At 34.7% G+C, this 11,509-nt stretch overlaps 2 long non-coding RNA genes across 2 annotated transcripts; one reads left to right on the top strand and one right to left on the bottom strand.

The window, feature by feature from the left end:
* Positions 1 to 101: 101 nt before the first annotated feature.
* Positions 102 to 973, bottom strand: LOC131016426 (uncharacterized). Its single transcript, XR_009098991.1, has 2 exons — positions 888 to 973; positions 102 to 172 (listed from the first exon to the last, which is right to left on the bottom strand). It is a non-coding gene; the product is annotated as an uncharacterized LOC131016426 (long non-coding RNA).
* Positions 974 to 8,846: 7,873 nt separating this feature from the next.
* LOC131016427 (uncharacterized) lies at positions 8,847 to 9,621 on the top strand. The gene is made up of 2 exons (XR_009098992.1): positions 8,847 to 9,043; positions 9,220 to 9,621. It is a non-coding gene; the product is annotated as an uncharacterized LOC131016427 (long non-coding RNA).
* Positions 9,622 to 11,509: the final 1,888 nt, after the last annotated feature.

Genomic DNA, 11,509 nt, shown 5'->3' on the forward strand with positions numbered 1-11,509 from the left:
TACCTAGATACATGCTCATCTAAACTTTTATAATTTTGGCCATGGCTACCATTTGAGCCATGGTAACAAAACAAAAGATAATGAAACGAAAACTTACTTGATTTTTCTCAATCCTTTTTCTTATTGACCGCGGCACGACTTCTTCCTCTTTTCCTCACAAATCAAGAGTACACTAACAATGATGACATACATTATAGTTAGTCATCTCATGGAATTAAAATTGAAAAACTTATATATCAATTATGATTTTAAAGTAATGTGACCTATATATATGTTCCATTTTTCATTTTCCATCTTCAACAGTAAAACTTCGATGGATGCCAAACCCCCCCAACTTTAAAAAATTGACCAAATGAGTGAATAATTTCAAAAGTAAAGTTTTTTTATCCACCACATAAGTCATCCACTTTTTGTGCTACCAATTTATTTAACACTCAATTCTTGCTACGAGATGATAAGATTGTCCCCATAAACACTAAAGTCAAAACCATCAAACACATAGCAGCAGAATGACATGAATAAAGGGAAAGGATCATACATATGACTGTCACTCAAAAAAGCATTACCATGAATAAAAAAAACATTATCTTATAGTATAAAAATGAATCATGACCATCCATAATCAAAGGCCAAAATCTACGAAATGAAATGAAGAAAGAAAAAACAAAAATAAGAAAAGGAAAGGAAAGAAAATGCATGTACAGCAGCTGGAAATTGATCAAAGTAAGCAACATATAATTCAATCTATACATCCAACCAAAGCACGAATGATGCATAAATCCTAACTAATATAAAAAACTAATCAAATTAATGAATAATGCATAAATCGTAACTAATCTATAAAACCAATCAATTTTTAAGGCAAGGGATTAATCAAGTTAAAGTACCTCCTGGACTGGACCGAACCACTCCTTTGCGGCGAGTCTCTGGCGGAATTCGGCGACGGCGTCAGGTCTCTGGCGGGATTCGGCGGCTCTTCACGGCTGCAAGGCTTGGCGGTGGTTCACCTCTCACGGCGGCGGCAGCGAAGGCTGAGGAAATTGATAGATCGACAACAGGGAGGCGCCGGTTGGAGCAAAATCGAAGGGAGGCTGAGGACCAAGAGACGACCCAATTTTCGGAGATTGGGAATCGAAGGGAGCGGTTGGAGCAAAATCGAAGGGAGGCGCTGCTTTTGTGAAATTCTGGTGGGACTCCTGTCGACGAAAATCGGAGGGAGAAAACCGTTCGGAGCTTCAGCGGGAACCAATCGAAGGCGGCAGCATTCCGGCGAACTCCAACGGTGGTGCAGCACGTCGGATTTTCGGAAGAGGCGCTGGAGTTGATTTTAGAGAGTTTAAGGAGCGGGAGTTCAGTAGAATCTGATTTTGGGAAGGGAGGGAATAACACGCTGTTTTACATAATTAGGGTTCAACGACGGAATTAAATTCCGTCGTTAAAAAGTCAATTTTTTTTATTTTATTAAAATTTGGGATAGAATCAACGACGGTATTACGCCCGTCGGTGTTAACGACGGAACTGTTTCCGTCGGTAAAAACCTCAAAAAATTAATTTTGCATTTTTCAGTCGGTAATCCGTCGTTATTTCCGTCGGTAAATTACCGCGAAATAAACCCGCCAAGGTTCGTCGTTGATTCCGTCGTTAAAATCGATGTTAGACCGGAAGAGTAGTTTCCATCGGTGTTCCGTCGCTATTTCCGTCGGTAAATAGCGACGGAATACATTCCGTCGGTAATTCCGTCGGTGTCCGACCAATTTTCTTGTAGTGTTTAGAGGATGAAATTAAATAAGATAACTAATAAATTAACTTGAAAGCGGCATGGTCCTAGTGAGTACGTAAATTTTGACAATTTAATATTCAAGGTTAGATTGTGGCTATGCTTAGATAATAATTTTTATGATTCTTAAAATTATTTAGACCTCCACAAGTAGTCTCAAGACAAAGTGTTTGACAATGTGAGTAGACGACCACCCTAACGTAGCATACTTCACACTCTTTTTCACAAGTTTGTCAAGTTAAGACTTCTAAATAAAATATTTAATCCATTTAAGTAGAGAAAGTTATGCAGTTAATGACCACCCTAACATGGCTTACACGTATAATTTTTCACAAGTACTTTAGAGAATGAGATTAAATAGGGTAACTAAGAAATTAAATTGAAAGCGACATGGTCTGAGTGAGCATGTAAATTTTAAGAATTAAATTTTCAAGGTTAGATTGTGGTTATTGCTTAGATATCATATTAAGTACAACTCCCCGACGGAGTTCTTTCTTAAATATAATATGGTATAATTAAAGTCCAACTATTAATTTCATTTGTCAAAAGGTTAAGTTGACATTGATTGAAATTAAACTACTAGGTTATAGTCTGGTTGAGGGGTTCATGTCTAGACCTTTATTATTGTGCCTGAACTTAATCAATCTGCAGGGTTTAGCGTAATAAAACTTTTTAAGCTCCTTAAGGGGATGTTATCATTCTATACCGGATACGGTTATCTAATACAAATTACCATATATCATATATAAATTGCTATCACCCAAGATACATAGTACTCAAGTTAATATATAACTTTCATTCACTGTAAATCAAAGTGATATACAATTTAATATGTATACCTGAAATCTTATTAGGATTTAGGTCCTATTAAGTCAACGAGATCTTGATTATTCACTTAGGTTAGACAGAAGAATACATTTCACTGTGATCCTATCAATATGTTTACATGCACCAGTATAAACAAGTAGCCAAAACAAACTACTTCTATCTATACTGCAGCCTAAACCAATGACTCGTCCTAGAGTCGTCTCGACTGTGATCAATTTTATATCTCATAATGTTATTCCAATTATATGGTCTTATGTGATCTACAACTAAGTTAGGTCAGGATCAAAAAAGATGCAGCACGTAAACCCTAACCTCATGTAACCCTCCGCCGCCTCTTCCCTGCTGGACGATGGATCTCCGTTCGTCGGTCGGACTTCACGACAAGGGGGCTCTCAACCTCCCTCCTATCTCCACAAACTTCGATCCTCCACGAACCCGCCCTCTAGACGCCTCTAAGAGGCACTCTCTTCAGCCGCTGCCCCTTGCTGCTGCTGCAAATACCAGCACCGCCACTACTGCTGTTACTAGCGCCGTCGCCGCTGGTTTGCTGTCACAAGTCGACGCTTCTAAGAATCTGCAGTTGATGCCTCATGCCGACACAGAAAAACCTTCTGGAGGCTTAAACGACTCGGAACAGGTAGTCCCGTCGTCCGGCGACTCTTATGCCGCGAAAGTTCGGCCTACCGTGGTCAATAAGCCGGATTTTCCTGCTTATGGCCTTCGTACTCTTCATTCAAAACGTGAGGGGGAGGTCGTTACTTTATCGATCCCGAAATCCGAGTATCAACATCGTCTTGATGAATTCCAGTTTGCTTTGATTGGAAGGATGATCCATCGCAAAGGCGACAAGCCGCGTACGTTCGAGGATATTACGTTAGAGTTGCAGCGTCTCTGGCAGTGCTCGGATTGCCAATTCATTCCTATGGCTAAGGGTTTCTTTACTATCAAATTCAAGACGCTGGAAGCAAAAAAGAAGGCAAAAAGAAACGCGGTTCTCCAGCTTTCAACGGGTCACGTACGTCTTCGCGATTGGTGCAGATACTTTGACCCTTATAAGGAAACATCATCTCTTGTGCAAGTGTGGGTAAGGGTGTATTATCTCCCGGTGGAATTATGAACTCCAGTTATCATTGCTAATATTGGTCGAGCCCTAGGACATCCGTTGCGTATTGACAACGTTTCTGCTAATGGCCAAGTGGGGCACTTCGCCAGGGTCCTTGTGGAAATCAATATGGCGCTGCCCCTTCTCAATTCAATGTATATTGATGATGGTAATAATTCTTTCTACATTGAATTTGGTTTCGAATCTATGCCGTTGTTCTGTTCTCGTTGTAAAATCACTGGTCATTCCACGGACAAATGCCGGAGAACTGCGAAAGCAAAAGGAAAGCAGAAGAACGAGGAAGCGACTGATCAAGTGAATCAAAAAGGAGCTGCTAAGGAGGATCCCAAGCCTACGTGGTAGCCTAAGGAAAAGGTTAATGACACCAATGTCAAGGATAGTGATCTTCCGCCGTTTGGATTGGAAAACCGTTATGGCGTACTTCATAATGAAGATGATGAGAAGGTGGCCGAAACAGATAATGATGGGGTGGACGAAAACTTTGTTGTTGAGTCTCCCGATATGTCTCTAAATGTAACTGCGGAGGTTGGTGCGGAGCGTCTGAATGCGGAGACTTGTAGGGCTGATAATTTTCAGGAGGCTCATTGCACCACTAAGCGACAGGATTTTTTGGCGTCGGCTAGTAAGGGAGCTACAGCTTTCATAGGAAAGGATGACTCAGGGAGCAGTCAACATGGGGAAGAGGTTGTTACTTCTCCAAATATGCAGTCGGAGGATATTGCTAGTCGCCTTACACGGTTAGAAGAACAGGTTAGTCAGGGGATGGAAATGCTCTCAGAGAAGTGAGGGCCTGGCCGCCCAAAAGGTTCAAAAAAGAAGCCGGTGCAGGAAGTTCCGGAAGGTTGCATTAAAAGTCGACTAAGGAATGCAAGTGAACTGGGCTACAAGCCGAGGGATTTTGTAGTTGATCTTAGCAATAGGCCTTGTATGCGTGTAATGGATAATATTGCTCATGGTAGTTGGTCGGAAATGGATGATTATCCAGATTTTAGGTACTGATTTGATGCTTTAGTTTCTTTTTTTTCGTTTTTCGATCCTCTTTTGAGTTTCGGACCCTTAGTCTGCTCTTTGTGCTTTCAAGGGATGCTACTTTTTCTTTTTCTTTTTATATCAAATCTCAATTTCATCTTATGTGATCTACAACACACCATATAATTTACTTATACAGAAATAATGAGACATTCATATGCAATCATGAACAATTCAGATAGAAGATAAAAAGTGAACTTAGGAACATTGTATACAAGTATAAAAAGTTCTTGCTTTCAGTATACAAATTCAACAATCTCCCACTTATACTAAAGTAAACTTTTAGTATACAATGAAACTATTTGCTAGCTATTACAAAACTATCACCTTCCCTCGAGTATGTTTCTCGTAGGTCTTTTGCGGTAAGCTCTTGGTGAAAGGATCAGCAAGATTCTCCAAAGTACTAATCTTCTCTACCAACACATCTCCTTATTGTACGATTTCTCGTATTATTTGGTACTTTCTTTCTATATGTTTTGTGGCCTTGTAGAATTTGCAATTGCACCTGAGTTATCACAATAAATTATGATACTCATAGGCAAATTAGGTACCACGCTTAGATCCAAGAGGTAATTCCGGAACCACACAGCCTCTTTAGCAGCTTCCGAAATAGCTACATATTCAGCTTTCATGGTAGAGTTCGCAATGTATCGCTGCTTTGTACTCCGCCATGATACAGCTCCACCTCCCAAGGTAAACACATATCCCGAGGTAGATCTCTTCTCATCCCGGTAAGCCTGGAAATCTGAATCTAAATAACCCAAAGGAGTTAGACAGTCTGACTGGTAAACTAGCCTATAATCTCGAGTCCTTTTCAGGTACTTAAGTATAGCTTTACTGTAGTCCAGTGTCCATGCCAACTGCATAACAAATATCAGGTCTCGGACAAAGCATTGCATACATGAGGCTACCTACAGCGGAAGCATAGGGGTACTGCCTTCATTTCCTCAACCTCACTAGGCATCTTAGGACACATGTCCTTAGACAGAGAAACACCATGTTTGAAAGATAGCAATCATTTCTTGGTGGTTCGCATACTGAAACGAGCAATCACAATATCAATGTAAGACGCTTGAGACAAGCTTAATATCCTTTTCTGGCGATCACGAACAACCTTGATCCCCAGGATGTATGCTGCATCTCCTAAGTCTTTCATTTTAAACTGTTCGGATAACCATTTCTTTATGTCTGACAATAGCTCCTTATTGTTGCCAATTAAGAGGATATCATCTACATAAAGTGCAAGGAAAACCACTTCACCATTGATATCTAAACGGGTACACGCAACTTTCGTTCTCACAACGACTGAATCCATAGGATTTAATCACTTCGTCAAAACGTAAGTTCCATGACCTGGAAGCTTGCTTAAGTCCATCAATGGACTTCTTAAGCTTCCACACGAGATGCTCTTCTCCTTTCTTCACAAATCCTTCGGGTTGCTGCATATAGATGTACATAATCCTTATGTAACGTGTTAGGCCAAATGAGAATCTCGTTCGATGCTTATGCGACCATTAAACAATACAGAACGCACATAAAAACATTTTATATTGGATAAATAAATACTTTCATGAAATATCAGAGTTTATATACATATTGTAAAATAAAGTACACCTCGAAAGTGGAGGTTTAGTGCTTGCTTTGCTTTACAAGAAATCTATTCTTTAATAGGTCTCTAGGTGCTATTCTAATCTATATATAATGTAAAAGAGAGTGTTTTTACCTCCAATTTTTCTCTCTCCTCATAATTTTTCCCTCCAAATTTTCTATATTCCTTTTTTTTTCTATCTTTATTCTTTTCGAAAATCATTAATTTATATTCATGAAAAAAAAATACTCAATATGAATGACAAATGAAAGATTATGAAAATATTTTTAATTTAATGTAAAAATTGTTAAAAATAAATTTGAAATGATAAGTTATGATCTTTAAAATGTCAAAATTAATTTTTGGTTTGCTCTCATCATCTCTAATGTTGAACATCGTACTTTTTTTTCATTTTGTTTCCATTTATTGGTGAAAAAGAAGTAGATGTATTTTTTTTTCCTTTCTAAAAAGTTTACACTATTGTTTTAATTATAATTATTTTAAGTTTAAATATTTTTAGATTACAATAGTTTTTAATGCAATTAAGAAGAATAAAATTTGTATTAGTTTTAATATATGAATTTGGAAATAAAAAGTTAGTTATATGTCTTAAAATTAGAATTTAAAATATTATATAAATTTATTTAATTATGTGTACAAATTATTTATTTATTTATATACACATATTTATTGTTACATTTTCTTTTTTATATTATTCGTATTTTCCTGATTTCGTAATTAAGTTTGGACTATTCAAATATGAACTTTTAATTTAATATAATTTGGATTTTTAAGAGCCCAAATTTTTTATATTAAATGACGGTTATTAATTTTTTTTATATTGATAGCTTAGTGTTATTTGCTTAATATTTATTTAATCAATGAGATTGACTTAAATTACTGCTTTACAATCTATAAATTGAATTATTATTATACGTATTCAATAAGTATACAATACTCATTGAGTTAATATTAATTAAACTCATTAAATTGATGACATTGTTATCACCCACTATTTTAAATTAAATACTAATATTTAAATTAACATAATTTTTTTTACCAATTAATTTAACTCATAAATAATGACATTTTGGTATTTTGACATAATTTAAAATTTTAAAAATAAATAAACATATCATGGCCCGTGTATCGCATGAGAGGACATACTAGTTTCTAAGTAAAATGGGAATTGCGAACTATTGATACACATTGCCCGGATTATAAAAATAATAATAATTAATACTAATAAATTTAAAACTTAAAAAAATTCAATAATTTTATTAAGAATTTAATCTTATAGGAAATTAATAAAACTAGTGAAAATACTTGCAGGCCAATTAAAGATATAATTAGAGCCCAAGAAAAAAGAGCCTGCTATGATTTAATAAGGCCCAAACATAAATATATAAAATGAGCGCATTAATTCATTAAAGTCAGCCCATTCTGGAAAAATAGAGCCCAACAGTTTGAAAAAATCGGCCCATTAGATAAATTAAGGCACAAACACAACTGGCCCAATTTGAGAAAACGTCAAACTAACACAAGAGAATACAAAAGCACCTCTCACTTTCTCTCTCTCACAATTAGGAATGGCAATGGGCCGGATCTTGCTTGGTCCAGATCCAGATCCATGTTTTTTTACTTAGATTCAGATCCGATCCAAATTTATTGGATCCAAAAAAATAGGATCTAGACCCAGATCTATAAGATCCACAGAGTCTCGGGTCCAGACCCAAATCCATATTATTTTCTTTTCTAAAATAAATTCTAAACTAATTAAACATTAAAATAAAAATCATAACAATTATCTAAAATTTCAACAATCATTCAAGAACAGCTTGCACCATCCTTTGGTGCTTGAGAGTGAATTTAAGTTAATGGACTGTTATTCCATTTTCTACAAAAACGAAGATGAACAAAAAAAATTACAAACATAAATTAGTTATAAACTAATTGTATTCTGCCTATTTAAAGTCCATTTTCTTGTTCAACTAGATTGGAAGACATAAGAATTATGCAAGTGCTTGAATAAATAAAGAGTCAGAAAATAGAAGAAGCAAAAATGGGAAAAAAGTATAGTTGATGGACTCGATCAGCACAATCTACAAATCTATAATCTATATATTATATAAAAGACCAGTTTAACGGCATCCAATTTAGCATTATTTTTCTAACATAATATTCCTTATACTTAACGGCAGTGACTATATCATCACTCACTAACCCACATTCACCCATTAATGTATAAAAACACAGTTTTCTACAGTTTATCTTTCCGGGCAAATCCAGCGGTTCCCTACTTTTATGCCACATACACCATGTTCTCAATTTTATCATCCCACTACACTTTATTCTATTCTCTCTCTCCCATTGAAATTCACGCTTTCTACATGCTGGAGCAACCTAATTGCAAAAAACAGAGATCTTAGAACTTTGAGCGAGTCGTCCTCTGACGGAGATTAAGATGTTGCTTTTTTATTTGAGTTTTCAGATAACAGACAACATATATGTCTGTGTGATCATAAGATAACAGACAACATATATGTATGTGAGTTTTCAGATTAAGATGTTGCTTTTTTATTTGTTCTTTTAGATATGATTTTGTCTAAAAGTGAAAAGCATGGGCTTTGAACAATTTGGGAGACTTCTCTCGACATGCCTCCGCTGATTTGGATGCTCATATAGACAATGATACAAGGTGATTTCAAAAGGGCCCTTCTCATTTTCCCCCATTTTATGCGTTTGATTGTGTTTTTTGATTTTTTTTTTGTGTGAATGTGTTTTGTTCGTTTCATTCTAAGTTTTCTTTTAGAGAATTAGCAATTGAAAAGAGTAATATTTTCAATTGATAAAGTCGATTCATTATTTTTGCAGAATCTGAACGATGTAGTGTGGACTCACGAATCAAGTGACAAATAATTCATTCGGAAGATTGTAAAAATGGTGCAGGAAATGTAATATTTATGAGACGTTTGGGAGGTGAACTGCTGAGGGTTTTAGGCCACGAATAAAGACAGATGGGTAAGAGAAAATTGGAAGAAGGATTAACATTGTTAGACATAAGTCAACCACTTCCTAATGAAAAATGCTTCAGTGATTGCGTCGATACATTTTACTCATTCAGTGAAACCACCTATCTTTTTCTTGGAAAATGTAGATGATGGAGCAACAGTGCGGAGGAAAATTTTATTATGACGTTATTGGTGACCAGTATCTCACTATCACTGTGTTTTTGGGCACGAAACACTTGGAAATGAAAAGTAAATTGTCTATCTATGCCCATACGTTCATTTGTGCACAAAACCGATAGCCAGAATACATATTAAAATATTGTTGTTCACGAATATAATCATTTTCACTATAACATAACCCCTAATATATATATAAACACTTCTTAACATATAAACCAGCTAAAATGTATGAATTCAATATAGAACACATACGAATTATTTATGTAAATGTCTGTATTGCGAAAAATAAAATTTTCGCTCTATTTGGAATTCAAACTCAGGACTATGAATTCATTTTTTAATGATCGGGTCACGGTTGACTTGAACCTTTGATCTTAAACATGAACCACTCTACCCTCCAGTATTTGTATTTATTTACTTAAAACATGTCATTTAATTATAAATTATAATGATCCGTGCATCGCACGGGTGGGTATACTAGTATATTAAAAAGGTAAGTTTCAATAAGAAATCAATTTCAAATCAATTTTAAAATGGAATGGCAATTTGTAGTTATAATATAATTGAAAATTTATTTGTAAATTATATTTTCTTTTTCTTTGTTCTTTGTATTCTCTCTCTCTCTCTCTCTCTCTCTCTCTCTCTCTCTCTTTTTTTGTTTTTTGTTTTAAATTATAAAATTCGACTAATTATAAAATATTTAATATGTATATCAAATTAAAGATTATGATAAGAGCTTTAATTTGATAGTACTATATTTTATGTAAACATTTAATTTAAAATGTAAAAGTTATATTTATTTAAAGATTAAAATTTTAAAAAAATCTCTCTCCTCTCTCATCTTTTTTAAATAAATATATTTTTCAATTTTTTTTTATTTTTATTTTATTTTCCTTTTTTAACGTATACTCCCTCCGTCTCAACTTTTAGTATCCATTTGATAGTGGCACGAGTTTTAATAAAATGATTGAGTGTGTTGTGAGTGGAATAAGGGTAAAGTGAAGCAAGGGTTCCACCTAATTTTACTAAAAATAAAAATGGATGCCAAAATGTGGGACGGTCAAAAAAGGAAAGATATATACTAAAAGTTGGATATAGGGAATATCTTTATTATTCTTTTCATAATATCAATTTTTATTATTGTGAATTCTTTTATATTTTTTTATTTTTTTCATATTCAACTCAAATATATTTAGTTAAAATTATTATTTTTTTATTATATTTAAAAATATGATAATTGAATTTGTTTCAATTTTATATAAATATAGAAATATAAAAATGCTCTCGTGCATTGCACGGGGTGCAAATGTTAGTTAGTACATAAAAACGTAGTTTCAAAATGAGAATATGCACTCATTTAGCCATATTGAGCAATGAAACTCAATTTTCGGCCACTCATCTGAAAAACACAAATTATGACCATTTTTTACAATTTCGGTCCAAAATACCTTTGACCACGCAGATTCTACTCTACACCCAGTCCAACCCGTACACGTGATTCCCTCTATCTCTCTCCCCTTTTTTCTTGGCACAAATGAGCATAATTGTATCAAGTGTACCCAATGAATGATACAATTGACACGAATTTATTCATTTGTACCAACTGTACCATCATTCAATCTTTCACTCACATTTGGCACAAATTAGCATAATTGTGAGAAGTGTACTTCATGAATAACACAATTAGCACAAATTTACACATTTATACCAACTGTACCATCATAACCCGCGCGCCTCAACTCAAATTTGAAGCCCAACTCGTGCGTAAATCCGAATCAGATCCATCCTAATTAAGGGCATAACAATAATAAAACGTAAAAAGATAGTTAAATTTTATATTTTTTAGATGGAAAGCTAAATATTAAATTTCATTCTTCAATATTACTATATCAAAAGTAGACTCACGTCAAGTGGACTGCACGTAAATCGGATCATGGATTTCTATTCATAATAACAAATAAAGGAAAAAGTGT

The sequence above is a fragment of the Salvia miltiorrhiza genome, chromosome 3 (genome assembly GCF_028751815.1).
Source record: "Salvia miltiorrhiza cultivar Shanhuang (shh) chromosome 3, IMPLAD_Smil_shh, whole genome shotgun sequence".
NCBI classification, from domain to species: domain Eukaryota; kingdom Viridiplantae; phylum Streptophyta; class Magnoliopsida; order Lamiales; family Lamiaceae; genus Salvia; species Salvia miltiorrhiza.